The 12,257-nt window shown below is 51.8% G+C and overlaps 1 protein-coding gene across 4 annotated transcripts in view; it reads left to right on the forward strand.

Annotated features, from left to right (window-relative positions):
- Nucleotides 1-12,257, forward strand: part of PBX1 (PBX homeobox 1) — a 127,077-nt gene that overhangs the window by 48,559 nt on the left and 66,261 nt on the right. Inside the window, exon 1 of one of the 4 annotated variants that reach the window (XM_082054046.1) lies at nt 5,530-5,555. The exons of the other annotated variants lie outside the window; for them this stretch is intronic. The gene's annotated coding sequence lies outside the window, so the exon portion shown is untranslated. Of the gene's footprint in view, nt 1-5,529; nt 5,556-12,257 lie in introns of those variants that run through there. 4 annotated transcript variants of the gene reach the window in all.

Here is a 12,257-nt window from a genome sequence, read left to right on the forward strand (position 1 = left end):
CCGAGAGCGGGCCCTGCAGTGCTCAGCCTAATGAATTCCGCTGTGGCTCTTCTCTCCCCACCTCGTTACCAAAGCTCAAGGTGTCAAATTAAACCCGGCCGGGGAAAGGAGAGAGAGAACAAGGCGCAAAAGGAGGCGAGGAGGGGGAGGAGGTGTGTTGCAGGGGTTCCTTTGGTTCTAGGGTTTCCCCTTTTCCAGCTATTTTTTCCTTTTAAGCTGTTTCCTTTGCAGCTGGGGTTTCTCTCTGAGGCTGGACATGTTGTTGCACCGGAGATGGTGACCTTGTCCCTGGCCCTTGGTCCTCTTCTGTTGAGGCGGGAGGACGGATGTCCTCTTTTTTTTGTCCTCACTGCAGAGCACATTTTGGCATCCCCTGCCCTTGCTTGGTCTTGTCCATGCTGCGTGGCCACAGAAGACACAGTGGTGGGTGGGAAAGTGCCCTTTTAAAAACCCTGTGGCTGTTTCTCAGCTCCTAGTCCACCTCCTGGGTTGTGACCTCAAGCTGGGATGAGTTTTGCGAGTGGTTTTAGCTGAAAGCTGCCATCCCTCGTGTCTGTGAGCTGGTGAATTTGGGGTGAGCTGCCACCCGTCTTGAGAGCTGGGCCAGCAAAAGCCACACTGATGGTCCCCTGCTGGCTCTGAGGCCATGTTCTTCTGGGCCACGTTTTGCTTTTCTTTAGTAATTCTCATGCACGCTTTGCCCAGCCCCTGGTGCATGAGGCTTGGAGGTTCCCTTCCCTCCAGAGCCAGGTTGTCCAACCCTTGGAGGTGGCTGGACAATGGCAGGACACCCGGAGTGACAGCAGCCTGTCCCCAGCACCCCGCCACCCCATCCGTCTTGGCTCTCCTTGATTTAAAATAGTTTTGTAATATAATTATCTCCTCGTGGATGGGCTTTTTCATTACGTCGGCTGTTTCAGTTGTGGTGAGCATATTAATGTGGGATTAGTGCCACGGCAGAGCGTGTGTCCGTGGCGGGGAGGGAGGGACAGCTGCCCCCACCGGTGGCTATTCTGCCGTCCCCTGAACTGAGGTGACTGGACACAGGAGCAGAGCAGGAGCCAAGGGCTGCCCTGGGGACAGGGATCAGCCTTTCTAGGACCTTGGGACCCTTTTGCATACCAGGTTTGGCATCTAGGGGCTGTTAGTAGGTGCAGCCAGGAGGATTTGGTTTGGAGAGCACCAGCCTGGGTGACAAGGTGGCCCTGGGGTCCCTCTGGTGACCTGTCCTGTAGCTCGTGCTGGGTGTGAATCTGTTTTGGTTTTGTTTTGCCTTGTTTGCTGTCAGGGGACACACAGTGAGAAGCAGGGGACAGGCGCTTGTCCCTCTGTGTGGGGTGGGCCTGTGTCACTGCATGTCTGGGGGACCTGGGTCTCGGTCCCTCAGCCTGAGGAGCAGAGTGAGGACCCCAGACCTGCTCCTGCCTCCTGCTCCACTGCCCACACCAGCAAATTTTGGGTAAAAGGAAGGTGGTGTAGAGGAGGGAGAAGCCAGATGGGACTGTCCCCTCCTCCTCACAGCTCGTGGGGCTGCTTGAGCAGACAGGGTCACACTGTGGATCGGTGACCTGGAGCTGTGGCTTGTGATGGTGGCTTTTAACCCTGTGCGGGCGGCCGGGATGCAGCTGGGTGCGCCAGGAGGTGAGGAGCAATTTCACGTGCAATTGGAACTGCAAAGGGAGAGCGGAGGGAGGCACAATTTAATCACCTCGTCTGGCCCTGGGCCAAGACCACCAAGGTTCAAACACCTCTCCGTCGCAAGAGATGCCGGGGGAGTATTAATTGGCATAATTCGTCAACTGTTTGGCACCTCACAGTGTGTTGTCTGCGCAATGTCCTGATGCTGCAGACCAGGGGAATTTGGGGGAGCTTCGAGGCTTTTCTGGAGAGCGGGTGAAAGCTGCTGGCCTGGGCAGCTCCTGAGGCTGCGGTGCGGTGCTGGGGGTGAGTGGAAGGATCTCCAAAACCACCTGTCTGCAGGTGAGGAAGGGAAACCTGGTGGGTTTTGTCTGCGCCTCTTGGTGCATCAGCTGCTTCCTCAGCAGGCTGGCAAAGGGTTGAATGGATGCTTCAAGCCCGGTCCAAACGTCTCCCTTGCCTGGCCCTGCTTCCTTTTTGAGAAGGAGGTGGATGACTTGCTGGCTGCTGTGTTTTGCACAGCCTCAGTGAGCTCCCTGGACCCGTGTGGCAGGGAAGATCTGAAGAGGAGTTAAGTGACATGAAAGCTTGCTGAAGGGGCAGCCTGCAATAAAGAAAAGTTATTTCCCTTGCGCTGTCCTGAAAAAAGGCAAGAGAGAAAGAAAAGCAAGTATCCCCTCTGCTACGCCTCTCTGGTTAACGACTGAGACCGCTGCAAGAATGAACGACTCCCTGTGCAGCAAAAAGAGGTAAGTGTGGCCTAAAATAGGCTCAGCGCGAGTATCAGCCTGGTACATGGAGATATCACTGCTTTTCCTGACCATGGGAGGCATTGAAATGCAGCCAAGTGATCTTGATTTGAGTAGTTTGTATCGTGTCCTCTCAGCTGGCTGGGAATGATGTGACTGTGTCTTCCTCCCCTGGAGGCTTGTGTGACCCCAACAGCCTCGTTTATTGGGAAAGGATGGAGGTGTTGTGTGGTGAGCACCTGTGTGATGTGGGTTTCTTTGGGGGTTTTAGGGCGGCTGTGCCAGGCCAGGCTGAAGGTGCACCTGGCCACGCTGCCTTCCTTGCCAATTGGTGGCGACTGCCAGGGGAAGGAGCAAAAAGGGACAAAGAGTGAAGTGCCCCTTCTCTGGCATGTCTCTCAAACGCAGCAACGGGCAGCGATAGACCTGGCGACACTTCAGCACAAGGTTCCTCACCCAGCTGGGTGGCTTTTCTTTTGCTCTGTGTGTAAAGCTACTTGTGTGGCAGGGGACAGGTCTCCCTGCGTCGTGCCTCAGTTTCCCTATCTGGACAGAGAGGTTGATGAGCATTTTCTCCTGCTCTGGAGTGCGGTGGAGACAAGTTCATTCAAGCACTTTGAAGTCCTCTGATGAAAAGCACTGGAGAAGGACAGAGGCTTATTAATTGTTGTTGAGAATATCTGTCAATCCCACGTGAGGAGCTGCTGGCTGCATTTCTGCTGTCTGCTCTGTCTAGAAGATAGTGACAGAATTGAGACAAGGGGAATGGGGCTGTCATTCTCATGGAAATCATTCCTGTGGGCTGAAAACTTCCAGCTTTGTAGGAGCAGTATATGCAGGTTGTGATGGGAGATACGGCTCTGTCCAGGGGTGTCCCTGTGGAGACCTGGCCAGCCTTTGCTTTTGGACACGGGGGGAGCCACAAACACGTAGACGCTGTTTGGTTGTTGGTGGCCTTCCTTTTTTGGGAAGGAGCTGCTACCTGGGTTTTGGGTGCTCAGCATTCCTCTTGACACCAACCCATGGGAGGCTTAAAAGACGCGAGTCAGTTGACAGTAACAGGGAGTTGCATTGCTCCTGCAGAACTGGTGGCTCTTTGGGGTGATGGGTTTGTGCCTGACTAGCACCCAGCCTCAGTTACCTGATAAGTCTCTCCACAGTACTAAACCACGAGTTTCTCTGCAGGTATTGAACCCGTGCTGGAGCTGTGATTAACCTCTCAGCTGCCTCGTGCTCTGGTTTGATTCACACTCATCTCGGGGTCTGTGGCTGCGGTCAGGCTGGGATGTGAGGAGCTTGCTGCTGGGAAATGTGTCCCTGTGATGCTGCCCAAAGAGCCTGTCCCTTACAACCTGGGGAAGGAGGCACAGGCTTGGTGTGGAGAGCCACAGAGGGGAAAATTACTGGAGGGCAGCAAGCTTGCATTCCTGCTTGTCACCTCTGTGCTTTCACCCTGTTGAAGGGCTGTAGCACTGGCTTGTCTTGTAGGGTCTGACCCTTCTGATGGGGTGGTTTGTCTTGCTCGATGTGAAGTGGTCCAGAGTGAATTTGGTGCTGGACACTCCACTGTTGCAGATGATGTGTCCCATAGTTTTGAAGCCGGCGGATTTCCTTCCTCCCTGGATGCTGTCGTGCGTCCCCATCACCGCTCCAGCCAGGCTCCGGGTGCTCGCCCACCACAGATCGGGATCTCCCCAACTCACCTTCTCATCTGGTGATGGGTGAGAACCTCCAGAGCCCTCTCCTTTTCCCAGCCCCATCCCGCACTCTCCCTGTCATGACACTTAACATCTTTCTCGCAGATGAATTTGGCAGTGCCAGGCTGGGCTTTCTCGCCAGTGTGGCAACAGCCACAGCTCCCAGCTTGTTAGACTGAAAGAATGTGCCGTTTTAATTAATGATATGTAAATATCCTTGAATGGGCCGCATTTGCATATTAAGAGAGATTTGCAGAATCTGCGGAGTAATATATTTTAATTAAGGATTAATTAAAAATAATGGGAATTTCATTTCGCCTGGCAGAATCCGTTTAGATCTTCACACACGTCTGCTCGGAGCCCGGTCGGAGCGCGCTGCCGGTGCCGCGGTCTGCAGCTGGGGCCGGCCGCCGGTGCCGCTCCGCTCCCAGACAGGTCCCGAAACCGCTGGTGGAGCCGAACGGACGGTCCCCTTGGCCGCACGGCCCGGCTGCGGGTTTTCGGGCTGGTTTTTGATATTCTTTATGGCAAAATAAGCAAATGGCTGTGAGACACGGAACACTAGTTGTGTTGGCAATTATGTTAATAGCATGCTATTAGGCTATGATTCTATATGAGCAATTGGGGAGAAGAAATGCCTTACTGAGAGAGAATGATACAACAGACGTCTGTCTTATTGATATAGCTCCAGAGGAGCTTTCTGCGTAATTACACTCGGCCACTTTTCGGAGGTGGGGGAGACGCTGTGGCCATGGGATGGAGGGGAGATCAGCCCCCCACCTGTGCCTGCGTCTCAGGCAGGGATGCATCAGGATGCCCTTGCGATGCTCTTGGTAGGGATTTGGTACCTGGTTGTGATGGGCTGAGTGTCCAACCGTCTTGTGGGATCTTTGGTGTGTTGCTTTGGATGGTCTTGCAGAAGGGATATGTCCTGTATCGGTGGCTGAAGGACCTTGGCAGAACCCCAGGGCTTGGTTGCTTGAACCGCAGCAATGGAGAGCATCAATGTGGAGCCTCACAGCTTCTTTGGGAAAGTTGGTGTGACCAAGTTGTGTCAAGCAGATAGACAAGTGGCTCTGGTGGGACTGGCAAGAGCGAGGGGGCTCTCGAGGGGTTGAAATGGGTGGGGGGCAGGAGGGGAGAGCGGGGAAAGGGTGAGGGTGCTGACCTCCCCATCCCACCCGCCTTTTCGCAGCGCTAAGCCAGCTGCAGCATATCGAATGCAAATGGAGAAAATGCAGTTTGTGGTAAGTGTCCGCTAATAAATAACCTCCGAGTCTTCTCCCTATCAGGCAGTGACATCCTGCATTTCTCTTCCCTGCCGCACCAGCCCAAGACATTTAATGATGTGGTGCTCCTTACGGGATGTGCCGCCCATGCTAAATATCTCCAGCCTTCACAAAATGGTGGGCAGAGAGCCCAGCCCGGCGCCGGGGGCCCTGCATCGTCCCCCCCAGCCCCGGGCACAAAGGTCAGTGATGGTGGCAGCAGCGTGGCAATTCCCCTCCCCATCCCCAGACCCCTCCGCCGCGGTGGCTGGAGGATTTCATTAACTGCACGAAGTAAAAAATAATCAATTTCAGATGTTCCCAGTGTTTGTGGTAATGGTCTCTCTAACCATTCTGATTAGCCGAGTGAAATGGAATTTTTCTTTTAAATTACAGTGCGTTGACATTAAATATAGGCAAACTTTGTGTGCGCGGGGGGGAGGGGACAAGCTTTTTACATTCATCCCTGTCCTTCTCCCTCCCTGTCTATCACTCCCCTTATCTTTCTATCACCCCCTCCCCAGTCTCACCAAAATCTCCAGTGACTTCTTTCTGCTGCCCACCAGACTAGGATTTTTTGCCTTTTTTTTTTTTCTCCCTGGGCTTTGTGAAGTGTTTCCTGGGGTTTCCATGCCAGTGGGGGTGCATTTTTCCCCTCTTTTAGAAATTTATTGTTTTAATGTTTTGTTTCCCGTGGCATTTTGGGCTGGGACCGGTGCTGCTGCCAGGCTGGGCTTCTCCCCCCCATCCTCCTGGCTTCTTCCCTCCATCCTCTCGGCCTCACGCTTTGTTTTTGCTGCTCTCCCTTTTTCCTTTGCATTTTCCTTTCGGTGTCCCAAGCAGCTCAGTCCGCAGTGAAATCGATAGCGAAGAGCCATGGGGAGCAGGCTGGGCTCCTCCGGCTCTCGTGCCCTGCACCCCTTCCCTTTCCCCACACTGAATGTCTTACACTCCGAACGAGCCCACAGCAGACCTTCCATCATTATTTTTTTTTTTATTTTTTTTTCCTCTTTTTATTTATTTTTCATGCATTTTCCCCCTACCTTCTATTCCACCGCTCACATGGCGGCTGTGGGCGCCGGTACGGCACAGCCCAGGCTTTGGACTTCTCCTTTTGATAAGCTGTCATCCCCCGGCCCTGCACGGGGATTTGATCAGAGTGCTCTCTCGACCCCGTGGAAGACATTAAACACCCTCCCAGACCCTTTTCTCTGTCTCCATCTCTGAACCTTTCACTCTCCTTTAATGAGAATTTCTCCTAATTATTTCAGTGGCTGCAGCACAGGGACCGCAGTGTAGTTAGATCTTGATACCGGGACGTGACTGTTATGCTGATAAAGGCAAAAGATCAATAATTTAGGCCCTAGCGTTAATGGCAGAGCTGAGAGCTTAAGTGTCTGTATTCAGGTTTAGTCCTGAAGGTTCCTGGAGTATTAATGATTTCCAGAGGAATTCCTCCCCCCTTCCCCTTCCCTTGTGCTGCCGTTGCTTTTTCCCCGAGTCCTGTCTCTTTTTAAAAATCCCTTTCTCATTTTTTATTTTGTTTTTGTGCTTGGTGTGGTGTTTTTTTCGTGTTGGTTTTTTTTGTTGTTGTTTTTTGTTTTTTCATTGTTTCCCTCCTCTGCAGCCGTTCTGCTTTGCTTTGGGGTTGCCCCTGAATTGCCCTTACCCGATTTATCTGGGGATGTGGTGGTGCGTTAAAAAGCAAAGGCAGGGAGGGGAGCTTGGGGATGGGAAGCATTAAAAGGGGGGTGAAAAATTATCCATTTCTTAGTGTTTTGCTTTGGGGGCTGCAGGGTGGGCTGTGCTCGGGAGGCGAGAAGCGTGGCTGTGTCCGGCAATGGCTGGGGTCAGGGTGCCTTCTGCTGGAGCTGGAGGTCTCCATCTCTGATGGAACTGCAGGTGGGGTCACCTTCAGCCCCTTGGCCATGCCCTGGCCACCCATACTGTCCCCCTGCCACCGTGCCCATGGGTGCATGCAGAGGGGGAAAGATGCTCTGAGCATGAAGAACTTGCTGTGCTCTGTTTTCTGGACTCTATTTCCATGTACATCTGCTAAGCCCTCAATGTGGCCCCCTCTCCATCTTCTCTGTGCTCTCTTAGACTCATTTTTGCTGCAGAAACTCAGGTCGCTGCCTGTTCACATCAGCTTTAAGGGGGCTGCTGGCAGAGGGGGACACACGTGCCACCCGTCCTGCTCAGAGGATGCTCCAGCATTGTGATCCCTAGAGCATTCCTTGCCCTTGTCCTTTGGGAAAGGTCCTGGCACCGCTGGGTGCAGGGTTGGGTTTATCCCGAGGATGCTGAGCTGATTTGGGCTGTGATGGGGAACCTGGAAATGTGTCTGCTGGACATCCCGGTGCTTTATGCTTCTTTCTCCCCAGCACTGTGATCCATTTGCCTTTCCTCCCCCAGGCCAGCGTGTCGGTGCTGATCCATGGCTGCTGGGGAAGTGTTTGGAGGCCCAGGGTGGAAAAAGGGGAGTTTGAGAAAATTAACCAGTTCTCTAGCAGGTCACAAGCACTTTCCTCCTTGGGTTGTGGGTTCGTGTTTTTTTGTGTTTTTTTCAAGTCTGTTGGTACTTGAGGATTCAGGAAATACTGAGTTGATTTGAAAGAAGATGACAAATGATGAAGGGAAATTGGGGGATAAAGACTGTTATTTAGCCACAAGGAGCCCTGGCTGGGAAACACTGCTATGCACATTAGCTGGTTAATGGGAATTTTGCCTGGCTTATTTCAGCCCTGATTAGGGAAGAAAGGCTGGGGGGGTGTGGATTTTGTGGCTTTTTGGTCCTTTTGGTGCCCCAGGTTGTCCTTTGCTGCCAAAGGGAATGGGAAGGATTTCTTTGGAGTCGCAGAGCATCGCTTTCCTCCGGAGCTCCAGGTCCATCCCCAGGATCCCTGTTCTCCCGATCGAGGCTGACGTGATGCGGGCAGGAATTGGCAGAGCATCCGCCGTCCCTGGCAGTGTCAAGAAGCATGTGGTTGGAAATGCTGATTTATGTTTTCTAAGGATGTCTTAAGCGATGGGGGAAACATCCCTGTTAAGGCTTGTTTTTTCCCGAGGACCGGTGTTACTTTGTGTGGCGCTTTATTTTCTGATACCGAATGCTGTGAGTCTCATCTCTCCCAAGTCTCCTGGAGCTTTGAGGGGAAAAAATAACCAAAAAATGTGAGTATCCCACCAGTGCCAGTGAGCTCTTCCTTCCCAGCTGCAGAGCTGAGATATCTTCTGGTTTCTTCCCTTTCTCTTTGCTAGCAGCTGATGGGTCCTGCTGATGAGTTCCTTTGCATACCCGTGTCTTTGCTGGGCTTGGGCTGGGAAACAGTCGCGTCGCCCCCCGGTCCAGCTGGCTCCTCATAGCCAGCTCACCTTGGCAAGGCTAGCCAGAGTATAAATTAGTTTCACCTTACTGTAGCCACTGAAGTATAAAAATATAGCTGAGGACATGCAGGGAAAACGTCTGGGCAGCACAAAAGGGCTTGTTGGCTTTTATGGTGATATTTGATGGCTTGATGGTGATATTTGAGGCTGGGAGTAAAAAACCTTAACAGCAGATTTTTTCTTTTCTTTTTTTTTTTTTTTTAAGAATAAAAAGGTTTTCCAGCGCTGCCTAGTTCCATGCTGTTTACAAAAATACACGTTTATGTAAAAGTGCGTGTATGCATATATCTGTATATGCACACACAAAATCGCATGTGTAGAAATGCAAACGCGGGATGATGGGAGTCTGAGCTGCTGGCCTGGTAGATACAGGCTGTGTCGTAGAGGTGCTTCAGGGTAGAAGAGCCCCACAGTTAAATCTCTCTGTGCAAGGTAGGGATCACGTGTCCCAATCCCAAATCCTTTCTTCAGTTTTTGAAAAAGCAGACTGACCTTGCTGGACCTGTGGCCACGTGAGACCCAGGACCAGTTTCCTGGTGTCACGGGTGGTTGTCTCCCGTTATCCAGGCATGAAACTCAAGCAATGTCTTCGAGGTCACTTCAGCTTTCCTTCTTGCTTTTCCTAGTGGGTCTCAGTTTATTCTCTCGGGCAGGAGATACAAGAGCCACCTGATGTTCCTGCCCAACTGTTTCCTGGCCAAGTTATGTGTTTACAACCAGGCGTTTGGGTGCCAGATTCAGTTGACTTCACCAGGATCTTCCTTATCCAAGGCTGCCCGAGGCATGTGGTGGATTTGCCACTCTTTGGTTTCCGGATGCTCTGGCCTTAGGCTCTCTGTGTGTTGAGTATTTACAGAGGTTGTCTCAGCCAGCTTTAGAGAGGAGAGGACGTTCAGGACAAATACAAGTAGCTATAGGTTTTTCTGGCCACCAAACGGGTGGGGAAGTAGGGAAAGACTCCCCAAAGCTTTGGTGATATTTGTTGCGGGGAGCCCTGGGGAGCAGGTATTTGTATCTGAAATGTTAATAGAGAGACTGAATTGAATCGTGCGTGCTGTCGGGGGAGCAGTAAAAGCCATTTACAAAAGAAGCCAAGAGAAGATCAGTAGAAATGCACACAAACCCTAAAAATCCCAATGTGATGCCTGAATAATCGCCCATTTGTCTGGGGAAAGAGATTAATCCAGCCAGGGTTCAGTTTAACAGGATTATTGAACATGGGAGGGGGACAGGGAGAGAGAAGGCTCTGGGATTTTCCATACAACTTCAGACCATGGACCTGGCTTTTCCAGTGGCCCCAGCAGGGTGGGGAAGCTTCAGGAGCCAGGGTGGCTTTGCTTTGGTGTCAACAGCTGAGCTGCAGGGGGACAGTTGGGGTCATGGACATCTCCCCTGGTCCATCCCTCCATTGCCCTTCTCTGGCCAGCTTGGTTAGACGAGGAGCTCTTTTGGGTAGAGACCATGCCTGATGGTATGGGCGTCTGAAACTGGAAATTTGGCACTTTTTAACCCAGGCACAAAGAAATAGATAATTTATCCAGCCAACAGCACAAAGTCCAGCTGTGTTTCCAGGGGGGCTGCCAGCAGGTCAGTTGTGTCCATTGCAACACTACTGGAAACATCTGTCTTTGGAGAAGTCAAGACAGAGACATGGGTAGAATTCCTGGGGGGGACATAGACCCTCGTCAGCCTTTGAATGGCGAGGAAGAGACTTCTGGTGGGGCTGGATTGGCCATTCAGTACCAAGTACCATTCAGTACCAGTCCTGCTTCCTGAAGCAACCATGTTGATGAAGACCCTTTTATTGGGGTCATACCCTAGAAGGTGTTTGGAGACAAGATGCTTTGTGTCCCTCAGTGCTTGGTTGCCTTGCAACCCTAATCGTGGCAGCTCTCCTGTTGTAAGCTCCTTTCTAGGCATTAATGTGTTTTCTTCTTAAAGCGGCTTTTTACCCTTAAAAACAAGGAGATGCGTAGATGAGAAGGGAGACAGTGCTGCTGCCTCTACAACATCCCCACAAAGCAGATCACACAAAATGAAGTGAAAGGAGGAATGTTTTTATGGCATTGCCTGCATTTATGTGAGCTCGATAGGAGCGTGTGTGCGTGTCTGTGTCTCTTTGTGTGCGCTTTATAATATAAAGCAACTGCAATGTCTCCACGGCGTTCCCAGAGAGCTGTTGATGCGTTGTCAGATACTGTAACTTCTTTTAAGTCAGCCTTATGGGGAGGGTATCTTGCACATTTGGTGATCGGAAAAAGAAGCAGGAGAATAAAAATGAGAGGAAAAACAAGAGGGCAGCTCTGACTGTCCAGGTGTGCGGTGTCTCTGTCCCTGCCCTCACCTGCCTTGGCTCTGTAGGTGAATATTTGTCAGTCTTTTGATGGGTCCTCTCTCTCTTTTGGAAGGTGGGAGCTGTACTGGAGCTCCCTTCTTTCTTTTGGGTGGTGGTGAGAGCGTTCACGGCAGGTGGGGATAAGCAAAACCCTTGGCATTCAAATAAACGATGTGTCACTATTTCAAAAAGGCATCATTTTCCTATTTTGCTGTGTCCATGCATCTTAACCCACAGATTATTTGTGAAAAGCCTTTCTGCAATCTGCGTCACCTCTTACAGACACGTGAGAGTAATAAAAGAGGTGCTGTCTTTCCAGCCACTCTTTCTTCAGCCTGTCCTGCTCTCCACCACCGTGCATCAGCTCCCTTTGTCCTTTCCCAGGGCGTCCTTGTTCCTCAATTCCCAGTCTCATGCCCCAGCTCCCCTTGCTCCCTCCACTGCTTGGTTTCTGCCAGCTCCATGTATTTAGCGGTGCATGTGAGGACCCAAGGGCCACGAATGGAGGGAAGACACATCCTTACCTGCATTTCCCTGGGGAATGCTGTGGACATTCCCTGTGCGTCTCCAAAATCCTGTTGATGAGCAAATTGCCCGAACAGTTGAAGCCGGGAGCTGGCTGCAGGTGTTATCCCAGAACAGTGTTTGGTTTGTGCTGATGTACGTGAGATGGGTCCTCACCAGAACATCTGGTCTCCTGTCCCTGCCAGGCAAGCTCTATGGATGGAGCAGTCTGTTTTCTGAAGCAAGGTCTGGCTTTGCATACAGGACTGAGAATTCCCTGTCTTTAAGAGACAGCTCTGCAGCAGTCCCTTGGGCAAAGCACTGCTGCCGTTCACGCTTCATGAGGATACAGAGGTGGAGGGCACAAGCAGAGGCCTCAGAAGTCCTGGAAGACCCAGGACAGATGTCCTGCTTCCACCTCTTCCATCTCTGCATGTTCTGTGCTTCAGTGTAGCTGCAGATACTCATTGGAGCCTGTTCTTCAGGGCTGGTATTTCCCCACATAGGCTGGGAGCCTTTCTCTGATGATACAGCTGAAGGCTGCACCCCAAGGCCAGCAACTAGGTAGAGCCACCTCGTTCCTAACATCTTGTCCTTCTTAAGTCACTTGCATAGCAAATAAACTCGGTCAGGCCATGCAGGAGGACAAGGCTGGGGCTCTGCTTGTCCTCACGCCCAG

This window comes from Streptopelia decaocto (genome assembly GCF_964273445.1).
Source record: "Streptopelia decaocto genome assembly, chromosome: 5".
Taxonomy (NCBI): Eukaryota; Metazoa; Chordata; class Aves; order Columbiformes; family Columbidae; genus Streptopelia; species Streptopelia decaocto.